The following is an 11,942-nucleotide window of genomic DNA, read 5'->3' on the forward strand; positions in this document are numbered from 1 at the left end:
AAATAGGGAACTCCAAACACTTGAGAGTATAAAACTAAGTCAAAAAAACCCAAAGTCATGTACTGTTACAAAAACTCTTTATATTTCTAAACACAATTTCCTAATAAAAAATTAGCACTACTCTTATATTTCAGAGTACATTTACAAACTTAATACTTCTGCAGTCAAGATTGGTTTATTGGATAATGTACATAATTTTAATAAGATTTATCAATTATGCTATTGAAATAATTGCTATGAAATGCTGAATATGCCTGTGTTTCAACAAATTACTCCAATCAGGATTCTGAAAATGTTAGTCACCTTTAAAACATATGGAATCTCTGAGATATTCCTGAATTCTTTAAGTTCTGATTGTTCATAAAAGTTATGCTCATGTTTTAGAGTATGATGAGAATAAAAGCTTTGGTTTTACTTTCTCTATTGGTTAAAACCTCTGATGGCAGAAGGTACATTTTTTAAAACTGTAAACAAAGATTTCTTCACCCCTCACATTTGTCCAATTTAAGACAATTTTAAGGTTTTGAAAAATGCATATTTATCATCATGGTATAGAGAAATTAGCTGCTTCAAATAAAAATAAATGGATTAGAAGAAGGATGTTAAATTAAATGACAAGGACAAGAACTTTGCTGAAGATACAAAAGGCATAATTTATGTGATAGAATATTTTATGAAACTTTTTAAAAAGTTAGTGTGCTTAAAGTTGTAGTTTGCACACAAGCAGTTATTAAAGTTGCAGTTATGTTACTGGCCTAATTGAATAGCACTTGATTATGTTTTAGTTTCTTTTTATGGTTTAAACCCTTGGACTCTAAACCAGTGTTTAGGATGAAGCATGTACCTACTAAATATCTGGCAGAGATGTAGCAGCTTTTGAGAGCAGTTAATGAAGAAAGGGGCAGGAAGATTTTTAACTAGATTGTTCATGTGTTTAATCTAGCTATTTTCCTTTAACAAGTCACAGATTAGGTCTGTCTGGTTTCTGTATTTAATTTTACCTTTTTTAAATTTGTCTCATGGCAGTTCCTGGAAAATGGTAATACATCTTTTAAGAGTCTGAAGCATTTTAGCATTGGAGTAGGAGTCAAGAACTTTTATTCCTTTGTCTAGTCTTCCACTAACACTTAAATGAATTTAGTGATATTCTTGGAAACTGAATGACTTCTATGTATTTCCACTAAGCAGATTTTTTTGTATTTTAAGGGAAGAAAATAGAACCCAAAATCAAAAGTTTGAACTGTTGGGATCAAACAGAGCAACTGATAATGTTTTATTCATCCATGCAGAATTTCCACTACTGTCAGTGGAAGTTTTGGAGGCACAAAAGAAGAAAGACTTGGCTCAGGACCTTTAATTAATTCAAGTCAAGACTTACATGCTTGCAAAATTCCCTCAGAATTTGACTTAACATTTTTTTTAATGTATTATAATTTCCATGGCATTTGCCTTTAGCCCTTTTATGAACACATACTCCCAATGAGATGACTATAAAATACAATTCTCTTCCAAAATAAACGTAACCACAGCTTAACTAGTATCATATGAACACTTTTTACACTCAAACAGTGTTTGGCCGTATGTCCTGTCTATCTTCTATGCTCTCTCTGCTGAGATTCCAGTTTACTGGGATACCCATCTTGAGGTCATTTTGTATAAACAGTCTGTCCCGGGACTTCTATTCTTAGTCCTGAATCTACATGTCACTCCGTGTGCTGAATCATCCATTAAATGAAGGCAGGCATAGGACTGTGAATTTAAATCACAACTTATTCCTTTATTTCCATGTAATTATCTGCAAGTTATGCTAAATCAATGATGAATGAGCATTACTTCAGGGGCACAATACTTCAGTTTTTATATATATATATATTTTTTTTTTTTGGCCAGAAGTCTTCATTTTTCAGACCAAGAAGCAGCCATGCATTCAAAGACAATGGAATTTTTTCCTTTTCTCATTTTGGAAGGCACAGGGAAATGAAATGCTTGCTCTTGGATTGAGGTGGTTTCACAATTTTTACTTCATCAAACAAAGCAGGTCTGGGATCGTTTCCATGGAAAGAAGAACTTACCATTCATTGCTTGTTTCTTTGAAAATGGAGAAAAAAAATATTTCACATTTATTTTGGAGAAGCAGAGTAACAAGATGTCTCATTACAACTGCATAGATTGCAAATGACTGGAGTTGTACATTTTTTCCTTTGGCCTTCACAGAAAGAGATTCACTGTGACCATATCCCTAACACAACAACTAATAACAGAAAATGGAGGTGGGAATATAGGCCAGAAAAGCAAAAAAACCCAGGGAATGAAACAGAGTATTCATGTCATCAAGATCTGATAAATTCCTAAAACACTAGCCAGTTCACTTACACGTTTTAGTGATTATCTTCAAAAGCTCACAAAGGCAAATCGAGGTACATGAAGACTGGAGAAATGCTAAAGCTATAGTTGAGGAAACATAAAACAGCCAGACCTTCCTATCAAGAGAGGTACTTTGTTTAATTCATTACTGAACAGTCAGCCTAAGAGCATCTGTAGAACAACACAGTGAGAAGTAGCAGCTGCTGTGGAAGTTTCCACAACAAATCATATAATGGCAAGCTAGTTTCCTTCTCACAAAAGTAATTAGTCCAGAGAATGGGAAGGGAGAATTTGTGTGGTATATCTGACTTTATCAGAATATTTTACATAGTCATGTGGGATTTTCACATGTCTAAACTAAAGAAATGTGATTTAGCTGTTTCAAAGTGGTGGAATAGATATTTTCAAAATATTTAAAGAGAAGCCGCAAATAACCATGTCAACAGAATCCAGCTTAGCTTTGGTACCTTTCCGCATTTTATTAATGGCAGTCAGGTATAGAGAAGACAATTTGAAAATAGATTAAAATACAGAGGATGAAAATAATTGAAATTCATAGTGATCTTTCTATAAAATATTGGTGAAATTACTAGAAATTAAATATTCTGTAAATAAAAATGCAAAGCTCATATAGGAAACAATTAGTGAAGAAGGAGTAGGAATTGTACAAATTAACACCATGATGGCATCTAAAAAAAAAAGCCATTGTCGATTTGCTATCTGTGTGAAGCAACATACTATAGATAATTACACTCTTTATAGCCAGGCCAAAATACAGAGAAACTGGAAAGCATCCAAGAAAGTGTTTTAGGAAAAATAACTTATAAGGATAAGCTGAAATGAAATGAATTTGTTCTGCCTAAGAAAAAAAGACCAAGTCTTAAACACAGCAGTTAATCAAATGAGTAGGAAATCCTTACAGAGAGCATGATCAGTTGTTTTTTAGGTTCACTGAAGTTATTGGGAGAAATAACTCCAAGCTTATATACTAAGAAAATTTTGTAAGAACAGTTGAACAATGTATTATTTTTCTTAAAAGCATTTGGAAACTCCCATTTTTGGAGGCAGTTAAAAGCAGTTTAATCCGGTATCTGTCACAAATAGTCAAGATCCTTGTCCAAGAAACAGAAATCTTGGGGTTCTTTCAATATCTACATTTGTATCTTTCCTAGATTTTCCTAGGACTATGGCAGATGCTAATTCTATATACTGGTAAAAGAAGGATTTGTTTGCTAATTTTAGTCATTGCTTGTGATTTTGTACATGCCTGTGATTTTTATCTGTGTAATCTTCATGATAATCTATGAGAGCTTCTTGATGGTTTCATACATGAGAGATATGGAGACCTGACAAATGTGTCCACTTTGACCACATCTTTATGTTGGAAATCCTTTCTAGAAGGACCTCTTTACCATTCAACGAGCTTAGTTGGCAAAGGCTTCTCACACCAGACCATTCACAGATTTGTATAGAGCGTGAAATAAAGAACTGCAAGGACCTTAGCTTTTTATTTTACCCAACCTGGACTTCATTTATGTGTATATTTTCAAATAAGCATTCACCATCTTTCACTGTAGCCAGCTGACATGAAAATATCCTTAAAGTTGTACAAGCACATGTATAGCTTGGACAGTCATTCCCTCTCTTTCATTGTTTGCAACTTGACCATAGCGTATTTTGAATGACGAAATGCAGTATAAGTCCTTGTAGAGAACAATTAACATTAATCATCCCTCAAACACGTTTCCTGAAAAAGATAAACAATAAAACAGAAGTGATTGCACACAGTGGGGAAACACATGAAGTATATCATGAAGGTTGCCATTTCTTTATGTACAAAGTTGAAGATCGGCTTGTGTGCCCTAAAGACATGGGGGTTTTGCAGCTATTCCTGTTGGCCTAACAAAGCATATTGCTTTTCCCTGCAGATGTTTTCTTGCTGGTTCAATCCCGCAGCACCAGCACTGAACAACTGGTTAGCATGAATGTTACTAACTTTGGTAAATATCTGGGTTAGAATCATCTGCTACAAACTGATCGAGGATGGTTGAAGAACCACTCAAAATATTTACCCATTCCTTAAACATCCCCATCTCTTTCTTTGCAAGGATGTTGAGTTTCATAAGTAATGTAACAGAGAGAGAGAATTCAGTCAATAGAAAGACAGTGGTGATAATTAAGGACTTTCCTATTTTTCAAGTCTTTTTACATGTGAAGTTCTGATCCTCTACTTACTCTTTTGAGTAAGCAAACCATTCTTTGGATGTAGACAGCTCATAGTTCTTCCCTTCCCATAGGCAAGATCCATTGCTATTCTTCATATCGTGAGAGTGATGCATCTGACACCCGGGGTGATCTCACAGGGAAGATGCTATGACATTGGACTGCAGATGCTCTGACATTGGCTTGCAGCTGTGTACTACCTACTAAGCACTTTTTTGAGTGTGGGGCCTCCATAAAGGGAAATGTATGCTGGCAACAGTACCACAGTATGGCTTGTTCCCTACTCTGTGACCCCATTCATCAAGCACAGCTGGCTCTAGCATCAAAGAATTCACAGACTGGCCATGTCTGATGTGCCGGATCACCACATGGGAAAGAGGACTAAATTCATGATGTCTTCCAGCTGCCAGGGACAGGGGATGGCAGCTGGCAGTATGAGTCTTGACAGGTGTGGGGGTGGAATGACATGACATGGATAGATTATAAAATGAAAAGAATGAGTGGTACTTCCATAGAGCCATCAAGCAGAACATCCCAGTGGAATCAATAGCAAAGCACTAGGACTCCTAATTGTCTATAAAAATAAATTCTTAACAGTTTCTTAACTCTTTTTAATAAAGTGGGCCTGTGAACTCTTAAGGAAATTGAAAATCTGAGTATTTTAAAAGCAAGGGAAAATATGGTAATTGGGAATTGGAGATTTGATACAAGACACTTTCTTATAGTAAATGGAAGCTAGCAGGTAATTGTGTTCTTTTAAAATACAACACCTTGTCAAAGTTTCTTCATACTGAGCGGGAAAGACACTAGCCTGTTCCATTGTTTTTGAAGATCCTGGCAGTATTTTGCTTAATATCTGAAGAAAAGTCTTACTAGGCAGTCATAGGGACAGTATTACTGTGCTGTTATTCCAGTACTCACAGAAGGTGTGTGTACATAAATAAATTACAGCTATTAAAATATAGAACAGGCATGTTATCATAAAATGTTCTTATTAAGGTATTGTAACCTGCAACATTGATATAATTAAAATGTATTTCTAATCATAGAATGGTTTGGGTTTGAAGGGACCTTAGAGATCATCAAGTTCCAATCCCCTTGCTATGGGCAGGGACACCTCTCATTAGACCAGGTTGCGCATAGCCTCATCCATTCTGGTTTTGAACATTTCCAGGGAGGGGATAGCCACAGCTTCTGGGCAGCCCGTTGCAAGGCCTCACCACCCTCAGAGGGAAAGCTGTCTTCCTTATACATAGTCTAAATCTTCCCTCTTCTAGTTTATGACCATTACCCCTCCACCTATCGTTACATGCCCTTGTAAAAAGTCCCTCCCCAGATTTCCTATAGGTACTGGAAGGCCACTATAAGGTCCCCCCAGAGCCATCATCTTTGTGTCTCATATGCAACACAATATGGTGTGTGTGGACAAGAAGATTGCTTATAATCTAGTCAGGAAAGTTGAGGTGAGCTAACCTATGAGGTTGCCGGTACAAAAAAACCCCATTCTGGAACCAAAAAACACACCCTGCTTTCCTTATTCCTGCAGTAAATTTCCTCTAAATCCCTTATACCAGCTCTTTTGTTAATATGGGCTCCCTCTCAGACAGTTCAACTCATTAGTTTGCTAAAAACCTAATTGGCTTGAGGGAGGAATGTGGACAGTGTATAGTTTTCTGCCTGGTTAAAGTGCTGAACTGGCTCATCCCGGTAACAGGTGAAAGGCCCACGACTTTGAAAGGAAATAGGCAGAGATCTGGAGTCAAACGAGGAGAAGCAGGAGCCCCTCTTCCAGCAGCAGTCGACTGCTAAGATGGCCCTAACATTTCATTTGACTTGTGAATGAGTAAATGGAAAAAAATAAATCCCTTAGAATAAAATGAGGTTTTTATATTACACCTAAACTGTTCGTTATACATGCCTGTGTAGTCTTGTGAATGCTTTCCTGAAGCATATGTAAGCATACATTTGTAACTCTGTGTAGTGACCTTGATCAGAAAACCACCATTGATGGAGTCAGTGATCCACATCACAGCTAATCTGAGCAGGTGCAGGTCTGTGCAGCGCTGTGCTTGCACGTACAGCATGGCCTCCAGACCCACCCTGTCCTGATTGCATCCCTCGGCTGTAAGATAAACAAGGCCAGTCATTACAAGAGAGGAGCCCACAGGCCGCTCCCACTTGGTACCAATGATTACACCACCTGCATGGCCTTGCCTTTATCTAACAGTGCAGCAACAAGTTCACACGTTAATATCTTCTTTGTTTGACAGTACAAATGATGAATAGGCTTGTTTTCAGTTAAAAAGTAGCTCAAATGACCAAACTGAGGCAACCCCTACCACAGATGGGCTCTGCACAGTGTGCTGCAGCCTGATTAGAGGCCCACTCAGTACCATACAACTCAGGGTTTCCAGCACCCAAAGGGGCCAAGGTTGTTTATACCACCCTCTCTGCCTTTACAGTGCCAGCTTTAATAAATGCTGTTTTAAGCAATACTTTACAGAGTGTCTTTCTAACTGGGTTCATAATGAACTGGTACCTCCTGGTGCAAGGCACATCGTATTCATTCCTGTTGATAAAGCTGTACAGCCTAATAATCATTCTTGTGAAGAAGGGTTATCTTTTAAAAAGGCAGGGTTGTTAAGAAAGTGAATGCCCAGGCAAATTAACTTTCACGGTAGTTTTTGTTGTTTTCACAAAATATAACTTAATTGCATGTTCTCTAAACTGAACTGAATTTGTGTCAGCTTTATAAGGCCAGAGGAATTTACACAGGTTCTTCTCTGTATTCTGGATGATTTGAAGAGTTACCCTCAAACAGACCATATCCCAGCATTTCTCATAACCTAGCACAACAAAAGTAACCTTAATCTATACCCTAGTCACCTCAGCACACTGAACACACAATTATGCTTAATAACAGCCATGAAGCTAACAATAATGAGAAAAGCAAGTGTCCTAAGAAAATTCCTTTTCCCCTCATTAATGAACATTTGGCATACCCTGGGAAGCACTATAAGACACGCATTTGCAACAAAGGTCTTCTTGACCCCATGAACTTATGCTGTATGTCATGCTGTTCCATCAGTCACAGTGTTTTGACATATAAATGGTTTCTTGCTGAATCAAAAGAAAGCCATGTGAAGGGTTAAATGGAGAGGAGGCACAAGGTGAGAATCTGGATACATGACCCCACAGCTTCAAAATTATCTGAAATAAAAGATTTGGGGGACTGAGATTTGAGTTTTCTTCACTGGGAACTTATTTTTTTTGGTATTACAGACTTCATTTTGAATTCATTTGGGCTATGTGGTGCCAAGTCTTTGAAACAAAATGTATCCTGTTAATTTATTTGTTAGTTAAGAGGACAAGAAAATTCGTTTCTTTTCTCTCTGATTAGCCTCACGTAAAACAGGATAACATAGGGATACATAACACAGAAATATATAAAATGAAAAACTATTTGGTCATGGAAGACTTACTCAGCAACGATTGGCCCTTCCTCATTAGAGAATTCTTCATACTGGGTGATGTAACCCATCAGCCAAATTCAATTACTGAAGACTAGAACTGTTCCTCCTGACAGTGTATGGGTTTCTACCAAACAAGAAAACAAAAAAATAGGAGTATTTAGAGATGTCAGTCCATCCTTGAAAGAAAAACGTATTATTCTTCATCATACTGAAAATATCCTAACTTTTGCCACCCTTGCTACAACCTTTCTGTAAAAGTTGAAGTTGAGAAACCTATATATGTAGCAAAGTACTGCTAAATATAGACTGAAATGTGAAAATGTGATCCTTGGTATGGGAAAACAAAATGGCTAAGATCTGTCACCCATTCAACAAGATCCAAATAGATTGTCCCATCCCCATCATTATGGATGTTATGTGAGCCTATGTGCCCTTGGGAAAAAACCAAAAAAAGCCAAAAAAACCAAAAACAAAAAAAGGAGGAGGTGGGAATAGCCTGGGTCATAGCGATTTACTCCCAAAGTAATCCTGTGTCATTCAGCCTGGCTGTCTGTGTCACAATCTGCTCTCAATCTCCACCCAGACTAAATGCCCCGATAAAAAAGTCAGGTTTGAGCTACTATATCGAGTTAATTATAAATTAAGGATAACATCCTGTTCCTACATCCATTTTTTCCAAAGATACATATCCAGGTATGTGTAAATGTTTATGCATGACCCTCCCTCTTTTTTTAGACAGATATGTATGTGTGTGTTTGTGTGTCTTTCTGCATGTGTATATTTTATGTGGTTTTATACATACATTCTCTTTGCATATACATGCATATAGAGAATTTTTAAAAATTGTTAATGTACACTCTGCCCTTTCTGTGTAGAAAATGAGGAAGATAAATTGTAGATACACGTTGAAGAAATTAAAATAAAGTTTGTCCAAACTTACTTGGCCTGATAAGAAAAAACATGGCCTTTGCCTTGACTGCAAAGTATGTAGTGCTGTGCAGTCCTGCAGAATGAAATCCTTGATTTGAGGAAGAACAGCCGTTACTCCAACATGTTGGAATACTACACTTGCCTCAGGATAGTTGAGGGACCATTTCTGATGATTTTGGAAGTACCTAGATATTCCACTTTGCTCAGGGGCTCAGTCATTGCTTTTCCTGGCAAAGGAGTATCTTCCAGCACATCTTTGAATAGCCTCCCTTTATTTTTCTCAGCCAGCATGACATGCTTTGGAAATTGGTGACCCAGCTGCAGATGCTACAGTGAAACAGCAAATTTTGCAATGCTTTGATCATCTCAGGAAAACTCTCAGCTCTGGAAGTCTTTTATCTTATATTCTGCCAGCATGATTCAGAGAAGGCACTAGCAGTAACTAGCAGTAACTAGCATATGCTAATGTTCCATGAATGAGATTTACAATCTACGCAAAGAAAAAGAGATTTTTTTAAAAAAAAAAAATCAAGCTTGGTTTTTCTGTCTCTTTTTTTTTTGAAGTAGAGCTAGTTTTTCCTTAGCCTATTAATAATATTACAAACGAGCTGGGAAGGATCACACTGTACATTTAAAAATACACATTTTAAAAAGGTATGGATGGATTTTTTTTAATTTATTGTTTTCTGTGTCCTGTTACATTTCTCTTAAAAATGCAAAGCTCCCCATTTTAAGACTGCCAAAATCTATATCTAGCACAGCAAGAGAGAAACATCGTCTGTTGAACTCCAGCATGCTTGGCTGATGGTGGATATTTATACAGCACTTCCTATTTAACCTTTCACTCTACTTTTGTACTAATCTGGAACACATACTGAGAAAGATAATAAGCAAGATTACAAGATACAACAGGCAAGACACGCAGAAGTCATCAAAAGAATTACTGCTGTTATAACAGGCTGATAGAGAATAGAGGCAAGTGAATAAATACTGCTTTGTTTTGTGTTGGTGTAACCCTATTGATTTTGGCAAGATGAGATGGTTGAAAATTAAGAAAGATTTCAGCCTGTGGTCCTGGCTGATACATAAACATGGCACAGTAAAACTTTGACAATTACTTTTCAGAGAAGAAAAATATAGGGGATGCAGAAACCAAAGTTCTCTCAGATTTAAGGTAGAAAGACACTTATTTTTTCAAGTTTACTTTTTGTTATGATTATCATAGCACTGAGACTATCCTCTGAGTTTTTAATTCAGGAAACATATAAAAGAGTCATTATGTTTGGCACCCATTTTCAAATCACAGGACAGTAGCTGGCAGGTCTTTGTGTAAGAACAGTACATTAAAAACAAGTGCTGAAAATGTTGGAAAGAATTATAAGAAAAAGAGAACTGAACATACAAAGTGAACAAGAACAGCACCAGAAACCACTGGATTAAGTCTTTGAAAGATTTATTTGCATGGCAGTTCAAAAGTGAACTGCCTAAACTGCCTGAACTTGCTAGTGCCTGATTATTTTATTCCATTCCATGTGTTCATTAGATTAGAACAACACTCAGACACTGAGTCTTACTGCTACGTTAGCTGCATAAAGACTCTGAAAGAGTTTATGAAACTATTGACTAATCCAGTAACTGCAGCCTTTGCATCTTTGGGGCAGTGGTGGGGCACTGTCTTATTATAAGCACAGCGAGCAGTAATGTCTAAATTAAAATTGCCTAATTCAATGGAAACACTGAAAGCCTCAGTTTGCCGATATTTATAACGTTGCTAAACTAATTGTTTGGATTGTTCCATGCTTGTGTTTTGCTTCTGGTTCAGGATTTATGCTTTTATTTTGCAATCCTTAAAGAGTACTGCTGAAAATTGCTCATCTGTTTCCCAAAATGAGGTTAAGCAGAAAAATTCTGCCAATATTGTAAACATTTTCCAGCTATTTCATTGAAGCATTTGGTGAAGACCATGATGTTTGGAAGAACATAATTGTAGGATCCAAGGTGCATGCGCATGCGTGTGCGTCTGTGCGCGCGCGTGTGTGCGCGCGTTCTGTTTTACATCCCAATCTCAGTTCACTCCTCCTTACCCCAAGTGATGTGTATAAGGGTAGAACAACACATTGGCTAATATGACTCGCGGCAAGAAAGTGCTGAGAACTAAATTCTCCATGGTGCCCCCACATCCTGTAAGGATTCTACAGTCAAACTTGGGGAACAAGAACTTAAAATTAAGTTGCCACATGTACAGATGTTCAGCGTCTTGCATAATAGGCTGGGCGTCTTCACTGTGCCTGAATAAACCTCAAGTTAAATTGAATAATTATTTGATCTGCTTACAAAGTATGGCAAAATTTGAAAGTGCTGAACTAGATTACAGGGAAAGGAAAATAAAAACCAACAGAAAAAAATCCACATGTGAAATCGAGATGAATACATGATACCCCAGGAATGTAGTTTTTAAATTGACTTTGATGAATGCAGTTATATTGAAATAAACATCTAGTGCATTGCTGGTTAAAAAAATCAAAGAAATATCTAAGTACATAAAGATAGGCAAGTATCAGAACATCATAACCTTCTAAAAACTGTCCCACATCTTCATGGGAATGAAGATACATGTTATTCAATGATTTCTCTTACAACTCTTCTGGAAACCTCAACTTAGGAGATGAAATGGAGGCCTCAGGTCCCCATATATTGCGCTAGTTAATTATAAACCCATATTTCTGTGTTGCAAAATTATGACATAATATGCCTACAGAGCTTACTAATATTTCAGACATTTGAGAAATAATTATGTTGGCAGAATAGCTCTTTTATATTATACTATGTCTCTTTTCAGGAAAATGCAGCCACATGTATGGCAATCAAGACCTTCCTGCTCTGCCAAGTTTGTTTTCCAGTAAGACTAAGGCCTTGGAAATGAAGAAGAACTACCAGAGTGATGAAATTCCT

This window comes from Gallinula chloropus, assembly GCF_964237585.1.
Source record: "Gallinula chloropus genome assembly, chromosome: 1".
NCBI lineage: Eukaryota > Metazoa > Chordata > Aves > Gruiformes > Rallidae > Gallinula > Gallinula chloropus.